Below are 13,375 nucleotides of genomic sequence, written 5' to 3' on the forward strand. Positions count from 1 at the left end.
GGGGCGCCTGGGTGGCGCAGTCGTTAAGCGTCTGCCTTCGGCTCAGGGCGTGATCCCAGCGTTCTGGGATCGAGCCCTACATGAGGCTTCTCTGCTATGAGCCTGCTTCTCCCTCTGCCCCTCACCCGGCTCATGTTCTCTCTCAAATAAATAAAAACTTCAAAAAAATACAAAAAATAAATAAAAATACAATTCATAATAAACAAACTTGGTTTCCTAGCCCAAAGCATTTTATCAGCCACACTGATGGGGATAGGGGTGGAGACGGTCGGGTTGCAGAAAGCCATTATTTGAGACAGACTATGGCTACAGGTCTGGCAGCCCTATAGGAAGGTAATAGTAATCCAAAAAATAAGACAAAATTCTATTAAAGCACAGGACGATAATAAATATTAATAATAGTGTTACGCGATCAGGAAAAGGTTAACTATGTCCAAGATTCTCTATTTAAAGACATTTTTAAAAAATAAAATTGCAAGGGGCGCCTGGGTGGCGCAGTCGTTAAGCGTCTGCCTTCGGCTCAGGGCGTGATCCCAGCGTTCTGGGATCGAGCCCTACATGAGGCTTCTCTGCTATGAGCCTGCTTCTTCCTCTCCCACTCCCCCTGCTTGTGTTCCCTCTCTCACTGGCTGTCTCTCTCTATCAAATAAACAAATAAAATCTTAAAAAAAAAAGAAATCACTGTCACAAAGATGTTATGCTAAATTATAGTATCTTTTTATTTATTTGTTTATTCGTAAAGATTTTATTTATTTATTTGACAGAGAGAGCACAAGCAGGCAGAGTGGTAGGCAGAGGCAGAGGGAGAAGCAGACTCCCTGCTGAGCATGGAGCCAGACTCGGGGCTCGATCCCAGGACCCTGAGATCATGACCTGAGCTGAAGGCAGATGCTTAACCGACTGAGCCACCCAGGTGCCCCTCTAATAGCTTTTAAAAATACAATTAATAGGGGCACCTGGGTGGCTCAGTCGGTTAAGTGTCTGCCCCCAGCTCAGGTCATGATCCCAGAGTCCCAGGATCGAGCCCCTCATGGGGCTCCCTGCTCAGCAGGGAGTCTGCTTCTCCCTCTGCCCCTCACCCGGCTCATGTTCTCTCTCAAATAAATAAAAACTTCAAAAAAATACAAAAAATAAATAAAAATACAATTCATAATAAACAAACTTGGTTTCCTAGCCCAAAGCATTTTATCAGCCACACTGATGGGGATAGGGGTGGAGACGGTCGGGTTGCAGAAAGCCATTATTTGAGACAGACTATGGCTACAGGTCTGGCAGCCCTATAGGAAGGTAATAGTAATCCAAAAAATAAGACAAAATTCTATTAAAGCACAGGACGATAATAAATATTAATAATAGTGTTACGCGATCAGGAAAAGGTTAACTATGTCCAAGATTCTCTATTTAAAGACATTTTTAAAAAATAAGATTGCTAGGGGCGCCTGGGTGGCGCAGTCGTTAAGCGTCTGCCTTCAGCTCAGGGCGTGATCCCGGCGTTATGGGATCGAGCCCCACATCAGGCTTCTCTGCTATTAGCCTGCTTCTTCCTCTCCCACTCCCCCTGCTTGTGTTCCCTCTCTCGCTGGCTGTCTCTATCTCTGTCGAGGAAATAAATAAAATCTTTAGGAAAAAAAAATACCTTATCNGATTGCTAAAAACACACAAAAACATTGGCGTGCCTGGTTGGTTGGCTCGGTTGGTTAAGCATCTGACTCTTGATCTCTGCTCAGGTCTTGATCTTGCAGAACCCACCCAAAAACAAAACCGACCAAAACAACCTTGGAATTTACAGGGCTCTTTTCGGTGATCTGGAAAGCTAATTTATGGGCAAGAATTAGTATTATCCTTAAGACGTTGTTTTGAAATGGCCTGTCAGATTCACAAACCATGTTGTAACTTATTACCACTTAACTGGTCGGGGTGGCTAGAGCTCCTGGGATTAAAAACCCTCACATTTTATATTTCTTATTCATTACTGTCAATGATCTTCTTCCTGGACCCATTTTGAGAAGGCAAATACTGATATTTTAGCTTCTATTGAGATCACACCAAACGCGCTACGGCATAGAGACCATCGTTCTTTGCCAGAGCCCGTCCCTGGGTGCCATCTCGGGGAGGCCGTCGGTGTAGCCTAATGACTGGAGGTAAAGGACCCGTTGTCAGTTGCTTCAGTTCAAACCCTAGCTATGTCATTTACTCGCTGGGCTAATAGCTCCACTCGCCTAGCTCCATGCCCTCCTTTCTGAAGTGGGAGTGATAATAGTATCTACTTCATAGGATTATTGCAAGGATTTAACAAACTAACGCACGCAAAGCACTTGCCAAGTGCCTGGATGCACACGGAGAGGATTAGCTGCTTGCGTGGTTGGTACTAGTTACCATTACTAACACTGCAGCAAGCATGCCCCCTGCTGGTTCTGAAGAACACAGTGAACTTTCTATTCAGCAGCTTGACCTTAGTAAAAATGCTGTCATTTTTGGGTAATCCTCTACGGACAGAATAATCTTGTGTGTTTTTACCACCCCAGATCAACGTTAACGATCTGGAATGCTCTTAATGACCTGATTTGGGAGTATTTTCAAGGGGACTCTAAGGCAGAACGCAGTTCAGGTCGCCTTTCTATATGCATAAGCCTCATTGTTTCCATGGGGTCCCTTGGAGATTCCATCATGAAAGTGACCGACTCAGGGGACTTCGCCTCTCAGTACCATCAGCTCTGCTACCCTTGTTCAACAAGCAGCGGGTAGTCTCGCAGGGATTTTCACTAGACAGAAAAGCAAGCTTCAGCTTATTAAATATAATCAAGAGGCATTACACGTAGGGTCTACCATCATCTTTTCCTGGGGCTTCATCTCTGCTAACATGGAACTTGCCCAATTTTCTGGCTGCTGCTGTGGCCATTCTTGCCCGTGCCTGTCTTATCATGCAGCAAGCACACTGTGAGTCATGGAGAACTTCCAGGAGGCCTGTGGAAAACCTCCTCTCAGAAAGTCAGTCCAGGCTCCCCTGGGCCTCAGGCGTGTCTCAGATAAATATCTTGATGCGAAAAACATTTGGGTTTTTTGTAGTGATGGATTTCTGGCCAGTCTTTCGCATAACTTCTTCAACAACTTCGCAACAATCTTTGCAGATAAGCTCACTCCCGCAGATGCTCTTTCTCCTTCTAGAAGAATTACGTCTGGGGCAGGGTATATTTGCCCACGGGTCACAGAGCTTCTGCCAGAAGAAGCTGAGGGCAGGTTTCTGTTGGTCACGTTTCTCCTGGATCCTGCGCCCTTGGGCCCCTGTCTTCAATTCCCCACCCCCCCCCGCCGCCCCGCCCCGGCTCCCGAGGGGAGTGTGTAGGCTGAGAGGCTCGCTGTCAGCAATCAGGTTTCTGATGCGTCTCTTCCAGTCTCCTTGCTCGTGAACCTGTGTGTGCAGGTTCTTCGGCCGCAGACACTCCACCTCTTCGGTCAGATTCAATTTCCTGCAACTGCTCCTGACGGGTCGTGTGCATCTGCTGGAGCAGAAGCCTCCGATCCTGGCTTCCGAACCCGTAATGGGGTCCCCCTGGGGACCGTGCGGGATGTCCTGTGTCCACAAGGACACCTTGCGTCATCGCCATCTCCACCACCAGAGGTCCCACCGGCATCTCCGCGGGTCCTTCGCAGGCCAGCGGCCACATCCCGCCTCGCCTGCGGCCCCGGCCCTCCCAGCCCCTCAGGCCTCGCCGCGTGACCTGCCCCCAGATCCTTGGGGCCCGGGGCTCGCCCCGCGCCGCCCTACCGCTAGCACCCGGAAGCGAGAGCCGCCACCCGACGCTAGCGGACCCCACGGGTCGCAGCCTCCCAGACGAAGCTTGACAAACCCCACCCCCCGCAGAACTTCAGCCAATCGAGGCTGGCCACCGGGCGAGAGGCGGCGATTCCGTCCAATCGCGTCCCTCCGACAATGGGGGCTCGCCCAATCGCAGAGTGAAGCAGCCAATAACGCCTCCAGGAGAAACAGGTAAGGCGGGGGAAAGGGAAGGGGTGTGGCCACAAGGCCCCGCCTTCCACTCTGCGAAGCGGAGGTTGTGCGCCTGCGTGAGGGAGCCTGGGGCAATAAGGATGGGGTGGTACCTAAGGTCGGGGTCCATTCTTCATCCATTCTTTGTGTGAATCTTTTAAAACTGCCTGTGCACACTGAGAGACCTAGTTTATTTATTTATTTTTATTTTTTAGAGAGTTGGGAGGGACAGAGGGAGAGAGAATCCCAAGCAGGTTCCCCGCCCTGGGGCTGGATCTCAGCACCCCGAGGCCATGCATGACCTGAACCAAAATGAGAGCCACCCAGGCCCCAGGGGGAGCTAGTTTAATTAAAACTAAACTTAACCACCCTGATCCACTACCCAAGCACTCACTGCACCTGACGCCTTCTATTTCTTTTTTCTAAAAAGAAAGAAAAAAACACGGCACATTAAATTATACTAAGATGTATTATACAGATCGATCCTCAGCCGAGTGAAGGCGCCAGGGTCAATCTGTATGACATATTAGTGAAGTTTAATATCTGATTTTTTTTAAAGAATAAAGATAAGCATAAATAGAAGGATTATATTTATTCCCTTGCACCCCCAGGGACCAGCTTGCATCCTCCCCAGAGTACTAGCACCTCACTTCAGAAACTGCCTTAGAACAGTTTCTTTTGTTGTCTGTAAAGAGGTAGGAAGGGGGCAAACGTGTACTTAAGACACTGGAAACAGACCACCTGGGCTGGAGCACTGGTCTGCCAGGTCCCTGCTGAGTGATCTCAGCTAAGTCACAAGCTCTCTGCACAACTTCCTTATCTTAAAATAAGGGTATTAGCAGTTATCTCATAAGGTTTTTTGTGAGGATCAAATGAGTTAATATGGAAGTGCTTAGAACAATGCCTAACCTAAAGTCAGCACTTATCAACGACAATGATGTTGAGTGGGTGGGTGTGGTCTCAGAGCAGGTAGGGGCTCACTAGTGTCGTCTGTCCTTACTCCTTTTGGATTTCAGGCTTTGAGCTGAAAAGATCAGGTTTCGCATTGACTCAGCAATCATGAGCCTTTCACCTCATAACATTTACTAAAACTTCCTGAGCCTCAGGGGCACTTGGGTGGCTCAGTTAAGCATCTGATGTAGACTCAGGTTATGATCCCGGGGTCCTGGGATAGAGCCCCAGGTAGGGCTCCTGGCTCAGCGGGGAGTCAGCTTGTCCCTCTCCCTCCACCTCTTCCCCCAGCTTGTGCACTCTCTTGCATTGTCTCTTAAATAAATAAATGAATATTTGAGAGAGCCCAAACTGGGGGTGGGGGGTGGGGGAGGAGTAGCAGAGGAAGACATCTCACCACCCTGAGATCATGACCTGAGCGAAAGTCAAGAGCTTAACCGACTGCGCCGCCCAGGTGCCCCTACATAGTCATTTCTATTATTATTGTACTATTATTACTTATTTTACTTTTTTTTTTTAATCCCTCAGCACTTCTGGCTTAGTTGCCGCAAGATTAATTGTACTTGTTGAGGGTGTGTCGTTTTGTGAGGACATTTTAAATGTGTGCACACACTGCTGCCCAACGAGATTGTAAACCCTTCCTGGGCTCTGTGTCTTTTCTGGGCCCTCCCCCAGCCCTGTGCCTCACATTCACAGAGCCCAGTTCTTCCAGCAGTACCTGTGGAATGACGAGAATGGTAAGTATCCATAGGTAGGTACAAAAGTTGTTTTCTACTTCATTGAATTCTCATCCCACCTCTTTCTATTTTTTAAAAATTTTATTTACTTATTTTTTAAGTAAGCTCTACACCCAGCATTGGGGCTTGAGCTCACAATCCAGAGACCAAGAAGACCTGGAGACCGAGAGTTGCATGCTTATCCAACCGGGCCAGCCAGGTCCCCCCTCTTTTCTCCTTTTTTATGGATTCCTTTGTTCATCCATTCACTCATTGATTTAGCAATTATCTATTGAGCTCCTACTCTGTGCCAGGCACTGTATGAGACTCAGAGATACAACTCCAAACATGCAAACACCATCCCAGTCCAGGGGGACCTCACAGTCTACTGGGGCGAGTAAGACAAGCCAACAGTGTTATTGGTATATAACACTGCTCCATGAGCTTCATGAATGTTCTATCTGTCTTGTAAGCCATGGCATCCCTGGTCCTGGTGCTGACCAAGCAAGAGAGGTAAGAAGACTGGTGCTCCGGCAGCCTGGAGGTGGGCACCCATGGGGAAAGGCTCTTAAAGGAAGTGACATCCAAGCTGAGGCCTGAGGGTTGGGTAGCATTCACTCAGGCAAAGGAGCTTGTGTGGGCAAGGGGGGCATTTATTCCAGGCAGAGAGAACAGGTACCAAGTCTGGAGCGGAGAGAAAGCTATAACTCTGGAAGGTGAGGAGGCAGAGAGAAGGCTGGAGAGGTCAGCAGGGGCCAGAGTACATTCTGGAACGCCAAGGCACATGGCCAAAGGCATTCATGAGCACCTGGCAAGACTGGCAGCTGGTCTTTCACTGGTTAAATCCTCCCTAAAAGGGGTACAAATAGCAGATGAGTGATTCAGCTCAGCCTCTCGGGGGCGGGACAGGGGATGAACACCTGGGAAAAGCCACTGCTTGCCTCGCTGGAGGAACTTCTGCAGGTGTGGACCCTGACCTGTGGGGACACAGCTCAGGGAAGCCCAACCCACTCATTATTCTTGTTGCATTTTAATTTCCACACCTGGGTCCCACTGACATGTTCTCCCCTCCGCCAGCTATTGTTTGTGTCAGGTGCCCCACTGGGATGATGAAAACGTGTACACCCAGCCCTTGTGAGAAGGGACTCGCCGTGATCACTGCCCATCATTCTTAATACACCTTTCTTTAGACCAGCCTTGCCATTGATCAGCCACTAAGCCCACTGGCCCAGGCCAAGGGGACAGAGTGTGTCATCATTCAGTGTGCTGGCTGGGAAGTAAACAATAGATTCATCGAAGCAGTCTAGTTATTCAACCTTCCTTACAAAATGTCCTTAAACTTTCCTTTAATTATTTTCCTTTTTTCTTTTTTTTATCCCCTTGATCTAACTTATGACCAAAGATTTTACTGTCAAACAGATTCAGTGTGGCACAGTGGGTACGAGTATTAACTTTGAGGGGTGCCTGGGTGGCTCAGTCAGTTAAGCATCTGACTCTTGACTGCGGCTCAGGTCATGGTCTCAGGGTCTGGAGATCAAGCCCTGTGCTGGACATGGAGCCTGTTTGAGATTCTCTCTCTCTCTCTCTCCCTCTGCCCCTCCCCCTGTGTGTTCTCTCTCTCTTAAAAACAAAAAAAGAGTATAAGCTTTGAAATGAGACAAAACTAGGTTTGCCTCCTAAATCTGGTCATCACTAGCTGTCAGGGCTCTTATCTTCTCTGAAGCCTTGCTATTCTGATCTGTAAAATGGGAATGTTAAGATTCAATAAGACAATGCAGGTCAAACGTTTAGCACATTGCTTGGCATGGTAGGAAGAAGCCATTATTCAAGATTCAAAAAATGTTTATTGAGTTCCTACTCTGAGTCATGTGCTCCATAAATAACTCAAAGTGAGCCTGCTTCTTCTGGGTGGGTTTATCTGTTCTGCTTTTAAATTACCATGAAGGAAACAAGCGGAAGCGGGTAGTTTTCAAAGTGTGGTCTGCAGACTCCTGGGGGGTTGCTGAGGCTTTCTCAGGGACCTGCATGGGTCCAAACTATTTTCATGGTTTTGCCTTTTTCCCTGTGTGGACTGATGGTGCAAAAACGGAGGTCGGCGAGACAGCGGGCGCCTCAGGGTGCATCGAGGCAGTCGCTCCCAGCTGTACGAGTAGTCATTGCCTTCTTCAATTGCCATGTTCTTGCAGAAAAAAATAGAAACCAGTTCTATTCTAGAGTGTCCTGATGAAGCAGTAAAAATCATTTTATTAAATCTCAACCCTTGAGGACATACCTTTAGAGGATTTTGTCCGACGAGATGGGAAGTACACAAAGGGTACTTTTCTGCCACATACCAAAGTACAGTGATGGTCTCCGAGACAAGTGCTTGGAGGATTGAGCTGCCACCTGAAGTAGCTGCTTTTCTCAGGGACCACCATTTTCATCTGACCAACTATGGTTATTCAGACAAGACTGCAAGACAGACCTTTTTTTTCCCCGAAAGTGAATAAAGGGAGCCTGTCTCTTCAAGCAAAGCAACTGCCAGGATTTGTTGCCAATGATGCAGTTTGAAATCTCAAGCGAAAGTTAGACTTTTTGGAAAACTTGGGTCAGCCACTGTGAGCTTGACAGTTTCCTAGTTAGTTTCTATGAGCTTTGGTGGTGATATTAACAAATGTGATTTTGCAGTAAAATTGTTTGTCAGCACGTGGTAGATCTGCATGCATCATGAATCAATATTTTCCAAATGACCGAAGCGTGATGTTACAGAATGAGTAAAGGATCCGGGTGAAAGGGAAAGATAGACCAATGGATTTCGAGAGCACAGAGTAAGGAAAGTTCATTGTTATGGTTTCCGCTTCAACATTGCCACTAAGAAACGAAAACTGGGCAAGTTTTGGTGCACTGTCAAGAAATAATATCCACACAGGTCAGAAAAGGCTATTGAAATAACCCTCCCTTCTCCAACAGCATCCCAAGTCAGGCCCCATATTCTTCATATACTTCAATCAAGACAGCATATCACGGGGCGCCTGGGTGGCACAGCGGTTAAGCGTCTGCCTTCGGCTCAGGGCGTGATCCCAGCGTTGTGGGATCGAGCCCCAGATCAGGCTTCTCCGCTATGAGCCTGCTTCTTCCTCTCCCACTCCCCCTGCTTGTGTTCCCTCTCTCGCTGGCTGTCTCTATCTCTATCAAATAAATAAAATCTTTTAAAAAAATTAAAAAAAAAAGACAGCATATCACAAGAGATTGAATTCAGAAGCAGCTGTGAGAACCCAGCTGTTTTCCATTAAGCTGGACATAAAACAGATTTATAAAAAAAATTTTTTTTAAATGCCAGTTTCCTTGGTAAGAAAAAAAAAGATGTTTTGGAAAATTGAATTATTTTCCTAAAACCATAGTATTTATGTTACTATGTAAGGGGTTTATTGTTACTTTAAATTAAATAATAAATATTTAAAATGTTTCTCAGTGTTGAGTTCTAATATGGTAAATAGAGATGGTTATAATCCACATAAAATCTCTTTAGGGTTGTGTGAATGAAAAGGAATTCTAATACCAAGAAAGTTTGGAAGCACTGACTTAGAGGGTTTACTACGTGCTATCAGCTGTTCAGAGCGTTTCATGAATACTGTCATCTGAGCCTTGCACCAAGCCCATGTGACAGCTTGTGTGAACTGCCATTCCACTGTCTTGAACTGCCACCCAGGAGTCCAAAGCCACCTCCCTTCAAGTCCTAAGCCTCTGGTTTTCAAAATGGGCTCATCTTTCCCTCAGGGTGAAATCGCTCCCAGGAGCTCCTATTCATTTCTGGGACCTGCCATCCCCTGGACCACCCTCCAGCCTGTCAGCCTTGCTGGCCCCAAAGCTGACCCAAGGGGCTCCTCAGATGCCATTGGGGGAAGAGCCCCTGGCTTTAAATCCCCCATCTCACCGTGGACTCAGACGAGTGAGCTTTTTAGAAATGGACGGAAAATTGCTGGTCATCCTTACATTTAAGTATCACCTGGAAGTTTGGAAATCTGAATGTTACACGTGTGAACAAATGATGGTACCATAACTGACCGAGAGCCCCGAAAAAGTGCCGTTTCAAATTAGATTACCGTGTGTTGTGGTAAAATACACGTAACGTGAAATTTACCATTTTAACTGCTTTTAAAGTATGCAATTCAGGGGGCATTTAGTATCTTCACAGTGTTGTACAACCATTGCCTCTGTTTGTTTCTAGATCTGTTTCATCCTCCCAGAGGGAAACCCCATGTCCATTAAGCACTCACTCCCCTCCCCCCAGCCCTGGGCAAACACTAATCTGCTTTTTGTCTCTGTGGATTTGCCTATTCCGGGGAATTTCATATAAATGGGTCATACAATATGTGGCCTTTGTGTCTGGCTTCTTTCTCTCAGTATAATGTTTTCAAGATCCATTCATGTTGCAGTGAGGGCCACTACTCCATTCCTTTTAGTGGCTAAATAGTATTTCAGGGTGGATGTCCCACGTTTTGTTTACCCACTCATCAGTAGATGGACATTTGCGTTATTTTTGCCTTTCGGCTGTTATGAATAGGGCTGCTGTAAGCATTCAGGTATCCATTGTATTTGAACATCTCTTTCCAATTCTTTTAGGTATGCCTGCGAGTGGAATTGCTGGGTCGTTAGGATGATTCTATGATTAGCTTTATGAGGACCCACCAGACTGTTTTCTACAGCAGCCACACCGTTTGAAGTTCCCGCCAGTGCTGTAGGAGTGCTCCGATATCTCTCCATCCCTGCAACACTTGTTACTGTCCGTCTTTTAGATTATAGCCATCCTGGTGGGTATGCATTTGCATCTCCTGGTGCTTTTGATTTGCATTTTCCAGGTAGCAAATGCCACCGAGCATCTTTTCATGGGTGAAAAGATGGTTGATCATTTGTGTATCTTTGGAGAAAGCTGTTGTTCAAGTCCTTTGCCCATTTCTTTAGTTTGTGGTTGAGTTGAAAGTGTTTTTGATACATTCTGGAGATTAGACTCTTATCAGGTATCTGGTTGACAAATCCTTCTCCCATTCGGTCGGTTGTCTTCTCTCTTTCTTGATACGGCTCACTGGAAAGGTGGACCTCGATTCAGGGGTCCTGCCCTGGGTACAGAAAGGGAGCAGGTGGGATGTCTGGCTGGTATTTGCCATCCCTGTCTTTTACTTGGCAGCCTCTGGGGAGAGCTGGCTCTTCCTTTCTTTCCTTTGCCTTCTCGAACTGCACCCCTCAATAATTTTTTGCTGCTTTTTTCTCAGCTGAAGTTGCAGAGTTTTCAATCTTACCCTCAATCTTCTTTTATCCCCAGTCTTGGCTCTTTTCCTCTCCTCCTCCTCCGTGTCTCTCCCTCGGTGGGAAAAGGTGGGCAGATTTTTTTTTTAAGATTTTATTTATTTATTTATTTGAGAGAGGGAGAGAGAGAGAGAGAGACAGGACACAGAGGGAGAGGGAGAAGGAGACCCCCTGCTGAGCAGAGAGCCTGATGTGGGACTTGATATCAGGTCCCCCGAGACCACCACAGGAGCCGAAGGCAGATGCTCAACAGACTGAGCCACCCAGGCGCCCATGGGGGCAGATCTGTAAGAATCTAGTGTGATGTGGAGAAGGGGTGGCAGGGCTCTCATCCTGCACTCTCCTTGTCATCCGGCCCCTTGGAGGAGACTGTCTTTCGTCTCGGTGTGTTGGGTGCAGAGACTCAGATGCTGCCCACTGTGGAGTGAGCCCCCAGGTCTGTGCCGGGCCCCCTGCTGTGCGCTCAGACCCACGGGTATTTTTAGCTCAAGGCTCCCATTCCTACTGGAATGCACATTCCCTGGGTTGGGGCCACTTTTTCAATGGCTACCGGCCAGCCTGTGGGCCCCTCCCAGTGCCCAGATACTCCCATTTCCAGGCCTTTGTTCAAGCTGGCCCCTCCATCTGGAATGTTCATGGCCAGTCTCCCCTGATTAAACTCCTCTCTTCCTTCAAAGCCTGGCATCAAAAACACCTGCACCAAGAAGGCACCCCCAGTCTCCCCAGCTGGAATCCATTTCTCCCTCTCCCTGGACTATTATTCCGCAACCCCCCCCCCACCAGTTAAGATGACTGAAATAGGGACTCACGCTCCCTCTCATCAGTACGTTGCACTTTGGAGAACAGGTGCAGTGAATATGAAAGCAGGCCCTTCCAGGAATCCTGAAACACATGGTCACTCCACAAGTTGCAGGCCTCACGTTCCTGGATCATATCGCAGGCTAGCTGTGGGCCTGTCACCCAGTGTCCTCCTGCGGGACTGGGGTGCGAGGAAGCCCCAGATCAGGCCAGAACCAGGCCCTGATGATTCCGATCCACCTCAGGCCAGTGCCCCGTAGGTGGTGAGAGCCGGAGAGGATCAGTTTTTTCTTATTGCAGTTTTGTTTTGTTTTTAATGCCCCTTAATTTGGGAGCTTCTAGAGTGCAGGGATCATGGATTTCTCCTCTGGCCGTTTCTCCGCGCTCCGACTGGCCTGGCCGTGACGGGGCTCAGTAAGCCTTCTGTGCAGTTGGATGGAATGTCTTCATTAGACAGGCTGGGTGGAGGTTTGGCTAAGGCACCGGGTGGGGGAAAGCAAGAGGTCCTGAGAACCTGAAAGCTTCTCGACAAATAGTCCGCCAGGCAACCTTTCGCTCCCTGTGCACTTCCACTGCTCCTGCCCTCACTGGGGTTTATTTCCCTTCCTCCTGGAGTCCGAGCTAGCCCTGTGACTCGCGCTGACCAACAGACTGCTGCAGAAGTGACACCTCAAAGAGGCCAGTCTGCTTCTGCCTCCACTCCTTGGGAATCCAGCTGCCCCGCCTCTCTCTAGGAGAGAGACCACGTGAGAATCCTAGAGGGTGATGACACTTCATGGAGGAAGGGACAGTGTGGCAGCACGACTGGCGCCCATCATCACCAGGTGGAGCAGAAGAACCATCTCCAAACCCATCAAATGACGAGGAATAACAAGTTGTTTTAAGCCAGTGGATTTGGGGGCTGTTTCTCAAGCAGCAGTGGATGACTGAGCAGGGACGCCATTCTCTGATGTGCCTGAGAATAGGAAGAAAAGCCGTGGTAACAGATGTGCACTCGGGACCTGCTAGGTGCCAGCTTGTGCTGAGAGCCAGTGCACATCATCTCATTCCGTTTTCACAACAAACCTCCTCCCCGATTTTCAGAAGCTCAGAGAGTTAGAGTCACTTGTCTAAAGACGCACAGGAAATGAGGATAGAGCCAAAATCCAGGTCAGGTCAGTCTGACTCCAAATCCTGCACTCTTTGCCATGGCTCCGTGCTGGGGGCCAGCCCGGGGCAAGGGCACAGACCCAGTGCCTGCTTCTGGGTTTATCCAGGCCGGGCCCCACCAAGGCGGTGAGCTGAGGTGAGCTTGGCTGGGCCTCTGTGTATTGTGAAGCCAGTGTTGGTACGCATGCCTACGTTGTGGACAACACTCAGGCTCCGAGTGGCTGGAGGGAGGCTTGCCTTGAAGCCAGGCAGGGGGATCCCCATGACAGGCCCCTGGGGCTGCCGCTGGACACTGTGCCTGGGCCAGCACTTGAATGGCACCAAAAAGCCTGGATGAGCAAAAGGCCTCTACTAACCACAGTGATACGACAAGCATCTGGCAACGAAGCAGTGGCAGATGCCTGCCTGATGCCTGGAAGCCTCATTTTACTGATCTGTAAAATGGGGCTAAGAATAGACCTTAACTCCCAAGATCCTGGTGAAGAGGCTG

General features: G+C 48.3%; 2 long non-coding RNA genes across 2 annotated transcripts in view; both read left to right on the forward strand.

The window, feature by feature from the left end:
* The window catches only part of LOC117803046, a 20,717-nt gene extending 16,861 nt beyond the window's left edge, over positions 1–3,856 (forward strand). The window contains exon 5 of the long non-coding RNA XR_004626620.1: positions 3,393–3,856. This is a non-coding gene — a long non-coding RNA (uncharacterized LOC117803046). The remainder of the gene's footprint in view (positions 1–3,392) is intronic.
* A 3-nt stretch (positions 3,857–3,859) lies between these two features.
* LOC117803047 lies at positions 3,860–13,283 on the forward strand. Its single transcript, XR_004626621.1, has 3 exons — positions 3,860–3,988; positions 5,468–5,676; positions 10,258–13,283. It is a non-coding gene; the product is annotated as an uncharacterized LOC117803047 (long non-coding RNA).
* The last annotated feature ends 92 nt before the right edge of the window (positions 13,284–13,375 follow it).

This window comes from Ailuropoda melanoleuca, chromosome 7, assembly GCF_002007445.2.
Source record: "Ailuropoda melanoleuca isolate Jingjing chromosome 7, ASM200744v2, whole genome shotgun sequence".
Classification (NCBI taxonomy): Eukaryota; Metazoa; Chordata; class Mammalia; order Carnivora; family Ursidae; genus Ailuropoda; species Ailuropoda melanoleuca.